This window comes from Nicotiana sylvestris, chromosome 5, assembly GCF_000393655.2.
Source record: "Nicotiana sylvestris chromosome 5, ASM39365v2, whole genome shotgun sequence".
NCBI classification, from domain to species: domain Eukaryota; kingdom Viridiplantae; phylum Streptophyta; class Magnoliopsida; order Solanales; family Solanaceae; genus Nicotiana; species Nicotiana sylvestris.
This window is the reverse complement of record NC_091061.1, coordinates 39462676-39469309: the sequence shown is the minus strand read 5'-3', so window position 1 is coordinate 39469309 and position 6634 is coordinate 39462676.

Genomic DNA, 6634 nt, shown 5'->3' with positions numbered 1-6634 from the left:
GCTATCATGGTTCAACCAAGGGCACACCAAATGGTTCCGAAGTTGTAATTTCATCCACAATTCTTTTTACCAAAAACCAAGTACAAGTCCTTCGGGTCAATTGCCAAAGGCGGTGGAAACCAAGAAATATCATGGTTGGAAGTCGATGCATTCTAAAATTGAGAGAAATAAAATGAGAGAGTCTTGTTGGTGAAAACCTTTGGGTACCATGAGGCAACAAGAGTAGAGAAACCAAGAATGAAAGAGTCTGTTTAGTGAAAACCCGCAAAAGGTACTATCGGGCGACGGTGAGAAGAGAAATGAGAGAGGTCGACTAGCGAAAACCCGCAAAGGGCGCTGTCGGCTGAAAAGATGATTTTACCACAGAAAGTTCTGGCAAGGTTCCCTGGTTGGGAAACATAGATCCGTTTTGGTTCATGAGAAAATGCAAGTTCGTGAGGTTCGGGTATCCAGTCCAAAAAGCGTGTCATGTCAGTTTGAAGCCAACATGCACCTCAGATAAGTCCTTCTTTTCCCCCGACAGGGACGTTTCTCTTTTAAATTCGTTTTTTCCGCTCTTTGTTTATATTTCCTTGAATCCTTTTCGGCTTAACCCTAAATTCCAAAATGTGTTAGAAAGAAAATGTGGCAGGACCGATTTCACAAAGCTCCGTCTGGAAAGAGGTGAAGAAAATACCCAGCCTCAGTGATGCGTCAGTCCAATCCCGACTGATCATGACGTTTGATTACCTCCAAATCCCCAAGCAGAGTGAGATGGAAGAACCAAAGCCTTACACGGGCGAATCATCATGAAATCCTGAAATCTGAGTCTTATCAGTTTGAAAAGGGGTCGCCTTTGAAGCCAATCAATGGCGAAGTTTCTCAACAGAAATGAGGCTGGGACCAAGAAAAATAATGAAGGCCACAAACCGACCATAGTTTCAAACTAACAATTGTTCTTTGTTTGAAAAATTGAAACAGGTGCAATCCAAAGCAACTGTGCAAGAAGCAGGTGCAACCAAAAGAAAAAAAAATGCACAAACCGCACAAGAAGCAGGTGCAACGGTGCAAAAGGCAGGTGCAGCGAAAAGGAAATGCGCAAGGGTTAGAAATAGCTATGCTGCAATAATCAACCCAAAAGGGAAGTCTCCTCCCAATTCTTTCCTGCATTTTTACTCATTTTTCTTAAAAAGGGTCTCAATCCCTAGTTGATTCCCGGCATAATCCGTGGGCCTCCCTGGTATCACCCAGGGACCTTTTTCCTTTTTTTCGGCATAACCCGATGACTTCCCCGGCATAACCCGAGGACTCTTTCCCTTTTCCGGCATAACCCGATGACTTCCCCGGCATAACCCGATGACTCATTCCCTTTTCGGCATAACCCGATGACTCCCCGGCATAACCCAAGGACTCTTTCCCTTTTTCGGCATAACCCGATGACTTCCCCGGCATAATTCGAGGACTCTTTCCCTTTTCCGGCATAACCCGATGACTTCCCCGGCATAACCCGAGGACTCTTTCCCTTTTCGGCATAACCCGATGACTCCCCGGCATAACCCGAGGACTCTTTTCCTTTTCCGGCATAACCTGATGACTTACCCGGCATAACCCAAAGACTCTTTCCCTTTTTCGGCATAACCCGATGACTCCCCGTCATAACCCGAGGACTCTTTTCCTTTTCCGGCATAACCCGATGACTTCCCCGGCATAACCCGGGGACTCTTTCCCTTTTTCGGCATAACCCGATGACTTCTCCGGCATAACCCGAGGACTCTTTCCTTTTCCGGCATAACACGATGACTTCCCCGGCATAACCCAAGGACTCTTTTCCTTTTTCGGCATAACCCGAGGACTCTTTCCCTTTTCCGGCATAACCTGATGACTCCCCGACATAACCCGATGACTTCCCCGGCATAACCCGAGGGCTCTTTCCCTTTTTCGGCATAACCCGATGACTCCCCGGCATAACCCGAGGACTCTTTCCCTTTTCCGGCACAACCCGATGACTTCACCGGCATAACCCGAGGACTCTTTCCCTTTTTTGGCATAACCCGATGACTTCCCCAGAATAACCCGAGGACTCTTTCCCTTTCCGACATAACCCGATGACTTCCCCGGCATAACTCGAGGACTCTTTCCCTTTTTCGGCATAATCCGATGACTCCCCGGCATAACCCGATGACTCTTTCCCTTTTCCGGCATAACCTGATGACTTCCCCGGCATAACCCGAGGACTCTTTTTCGGCATAACCCGATGACTTCCTCGGCATAACCCGAGGACTCTTTCCATTTTCCAACATAACCCGATGACTTCCCCGGCATAACCCGAGGACTCTTGCCCTTTTCCGGCATAACCCGATGACTTTCCCGGCATAACCCGATGACTCTTTCCCTTTTTTCGGCATAACCCGTGGACCTCCCTGGCATAACCCAGGGCCCCTTTTTCTTTCCTCCCCGGCATAACCCAAGGACCTCATTTCTTCACGGCATAACCCGTGAACCTCCCTGGCATAACCCAGGAGCCCTTTTTCCTTTTCTCCCGGCATAACCTGGTCAGTTTTCCGGCATAACCTGACAATCCTCCCAATTTAGGGCTCCAATCCCTAAGTTGAGCGAGTTTCCTTTAGCCGACATTAGGGCTCCAATCTCTGAGTTGAGCAATTTTCTTTTAGCCGACATTAGGGCTCCAATCCCTGAGTTGAGCAATTTTCTTTTAGCCGACATTAGGGCTCCAATCCCTGAGTTGAGCAATTTTCCTTTAGCCGACATTAGGGCTCCAATCCCTGAGTTGAGCGAGTCTTCTTTAGCCGACATTAGGGCTCCAATCCCTGAGTTGAGCAAGTTTCCTTTAGCCAACATTAGGGCTCCAATCCCTGAGTTGAGCGATTTTCTTTTAGCCGACATTAGGGCTCCAATCCTTGAGTTGAGCAAGTTTTCTTTAGCCGACATTAGGGCTCCAATCCCAGAGTCAAGCGGTTTTCCCTTTTTAGCCAATATTAGGGCTCTAATCCCTGATTTGACCATTTTGCCTTTTGCACACATTAGGGCCCCAATCCCTGAGTTGCGCCTTTTAGACTTGAGGTTTCCAATCCCCTCATCAATTCTGTAGATTTTATGGCAATTAACTCACGAAATTTTCCTAGTGAAAACTGGGGCAGAAAATTTCGTTTGTTTGTTTGTTTGTTTGTTTTGATGTTTGAGCAGGTTGCCCTCGAAACACAAGGTACAAGATGACTGATGGAATGAATCTCAGTCTAGAATAAAGAAAAGAAGAAAAGAACAAAAAAGAGAAGTGAATTCATAATATTGAAGTGGAGAAAGATGCGGACTGCTCAAGATACGTTTGAAGTTACAAGTTTTCGCATGTCCCGCCTTGATCCAAGCTGAGGAAAGAATCAACACCTACAGCTAACAAGCATCAAGATTCAGATCGGAGTCTGCAGCAAGACCTAGCCAAGACTCAAGATCAAGCTTCAAGAGATTTATAGATAGGAATCTTGTAACTCGTAGCTGATAGGTTTAGTTAGTCTTTTTAATTTTGATTTTATGTAATAAATAGGACATCGGACCGGAACTTCGACGGAACCTCGCGCGGCTCTCAACCTCAGAACTCCATCGCCCCATTCACTTCTGAACTACACCTGACCTGATTCCTTTATAACCCGGGATATGTAGGCCGTCCAAAACCAGGACTCGGTTGCGCCTTTCCTTTATTTTTCTTCCTCTTTTGAATAACGATATGGTCAAAAATTAGTCACATGGTTCACTTTATCTTTCCTCAAAAACTCTTCGTGTTTCCGAGCAAAGAGGGGCAGCTGTTGACACCTAATTTTTTACCCTATTTGAATTTATTCCCACTTTTCCCACTTATCTCGTCAATACCTCACTTTCACTTTCCCTCGCCCCCACACCGGTCCCTCATCCCACTATTCCCATATTCCCATCCCACCTTCTTTTGTCCCCCATTTTTCCTTGTCCCCTCTCACTTTATCCATTTCCAACTCACCCATGTTACACTCCAACAACAAGATAACTTTTACCTCTCCCCCTTTTCCTCATTTCTTAAGCTTCTTTAACACACACACGGTCAGAGGCAGCAAGGAGAGCTCCCCAACTCTCTCCTCTACCCATTTTTTCTCCAAATACACTCACCCTCCCAAAAATGCGGACAGAGTATACCTTCGATATACACTCGATATACCGTGGGTATACACAGGCAGAACACCCCCTCCCCAACGGATCTCCTTCTTTCTTTCTTCTCAAACCAGAAAACAATGACCTTTTCACCATCAAGATCAGCCTTGAAGCTCCAGTAATTCAACCATCAAAAATCCGTTCAAAACACACCAAAACAAGCTTGAAAATAGCTCCATTTCTTTTAGTCAAAACGACCTCTAAAATAGCAGCAAAAACCTGTTGCAAACAGCCATAAAATCCACCCCTAACACCACCCAAAATGAGCCAAAAGATCTGCTGAAATCGGCTAAAAGAAATCGGAACAGATGCGTTTGGATTTTCGTCGCCGGTCGAAGTCGCTAGTCCGGGTTTCCGTTTGAGTCTCCTTCTAGTCCGTATGGTTTTGCTTGGCTTTATTTTATTTTGGAGTAACGATTGTTGAGCTGTATCCATTTCATGAAGAAGGTTGTCTGCTCAGTCTATTGATAGAATATTCATATCAAAGGTTCATTTCCTCTAAATTCTTGTTTGCATTAAGTGAATATTTCAGTTTTGATTTAGATCTGTTTAAATGTTTCATTATTATTTCTTTTGTTTCTATTTTGATTTATGTGTGTTTGATTAGAATTAGTTTCTCAAATTACTAAATAATTAGCTTCTCACCTATGTTGTTAGATTAATATGATTTGAGAAATCCATGTTAGACTTGAACGTAAATAAGTCATTATTTTAAAGGAAATTCTTTTTTTTTAAAAAAAAAACAATTTTTATGTTAGCATTTTATTCCTTAGTTGATGTTATGTTTCTAGTGTTCAATTATTTTAATTTCTTGTTTCATGAAACAATATATGGCTTTAAGTTCAAAATTATTATAGTTATCTAATAAAAACGAAAAAATGGAGCCTTACGCTAAAGAAACTATGGTATATTATAGCCATTGGATCTTTTAAATTCAAAGTGAGATGAATGAGATTTTGGGCTTTTAGATTTAATAAGTCATAGCAAGGATTATGATCCGGGCTCAAATACAAACTGGGTAAAGAATAAAAATCTACACTATATCACTTTTACCACAATAATTCCATAACTCTCGGCTTTCCAATAATCTCAAAGTAGTTTAGAAAAAATAATTGTATATTCGTAGTTTGCTTTAGGCGCGTTAATAAATTATCGTGGCTATGGGAACGGTTCCCGTGGCATAGTTGCGATACCAAATCTCCTAAATTTGGGTGTGCATTTATGTGACCCAAATCCAAATCTCAACGGAGCCGGAATGTATTAACAACCACGGGTGCATTGATTGCGACGTGGTTCGAGATGCATTTTCACGACGTTGCAATTCTATTAAAATAATAATAATAATAATAATAAAAGCGGTTTAAAGTTGATAAAAGCACATAAATTATAATATGTATTAAAATCAGATATTTAGCCATTACAACAATTTAAGCGACCGTACTAGAACCACGGGATTCGGGGTTGCCTAACACCTTCCCTCGGGTCAACAGAATTCCTTACTTAGAATTTCTGGTTCGCAGACTTCATTTGGAAAGTCAAATATTTTTCTCGAATTGGGATTCAAGATAAACCGGTGACTTGGGACACCAAAAGCCAAACCTTTTCCAAGTGGCGACTCTGAATTAAATAAATAATCCCATTTCGAATATTGTCACTTAAATTGGAAAAAACCCCTCACGCATTTTACCCTTCGGGGTAGGAGCACAAAAAGGAGGTGTGACACAAGTTTCACTCCTTTTGAGCTGATATTTGACATCTTATCACATTATTGATCAAACTTGCAATCAAGCACAACTTGTGAGCCTTTTGGGACTATTTTGTACAAATTTCTAATCAAAACTTAAGCAAGAAGGAGTATAAAATGTATTAGAATCCCTAGTTATCAACTCCCCCAAACTTAAGCTTTTTCTTGTCCTCAAGCAAACAAAATAAGACTCACCCCTTAAGAGAACATCCAAGAAATTTTCAGTTGTCCTAAAGTAACCTCATCTAACATCAATTGGGACTAAAAATTGCCCTCAATACAAATGAATCATTAACAACTTTTACTCCTTTAAACACCATGGATTAAGTGTGATACAAGAGCATCAAGAATTGACTCAACACATCAAAGAACTCTTTTCTATTACTTTGGTCATTGTGGAATCCAAACTCACACATCCTCAACTCTCCCTAATCAATCCTCACCTTTAAGATAGTGGCACTCAGAACGAGGATAATGGAAATTCACTCATCTCTCTCAAGAAAATCCACAAGTCCGGCTCTAGGTACCATATGCTTGCCCCTTATGTGAGTATCCACTTATGTAAGCTTCATTCAACTCAATATCATATAGGGCTTTTGTGGAGACATTGTGAAGGTTTTTGGTTTAGGGTAGGAAATGTTTTGGTCTAAGTAGGTTCCATCTTCCCTTAAGCACTTCTTTTGTTTCATTTGGCGTACATTCACTTGACTCTTTGAG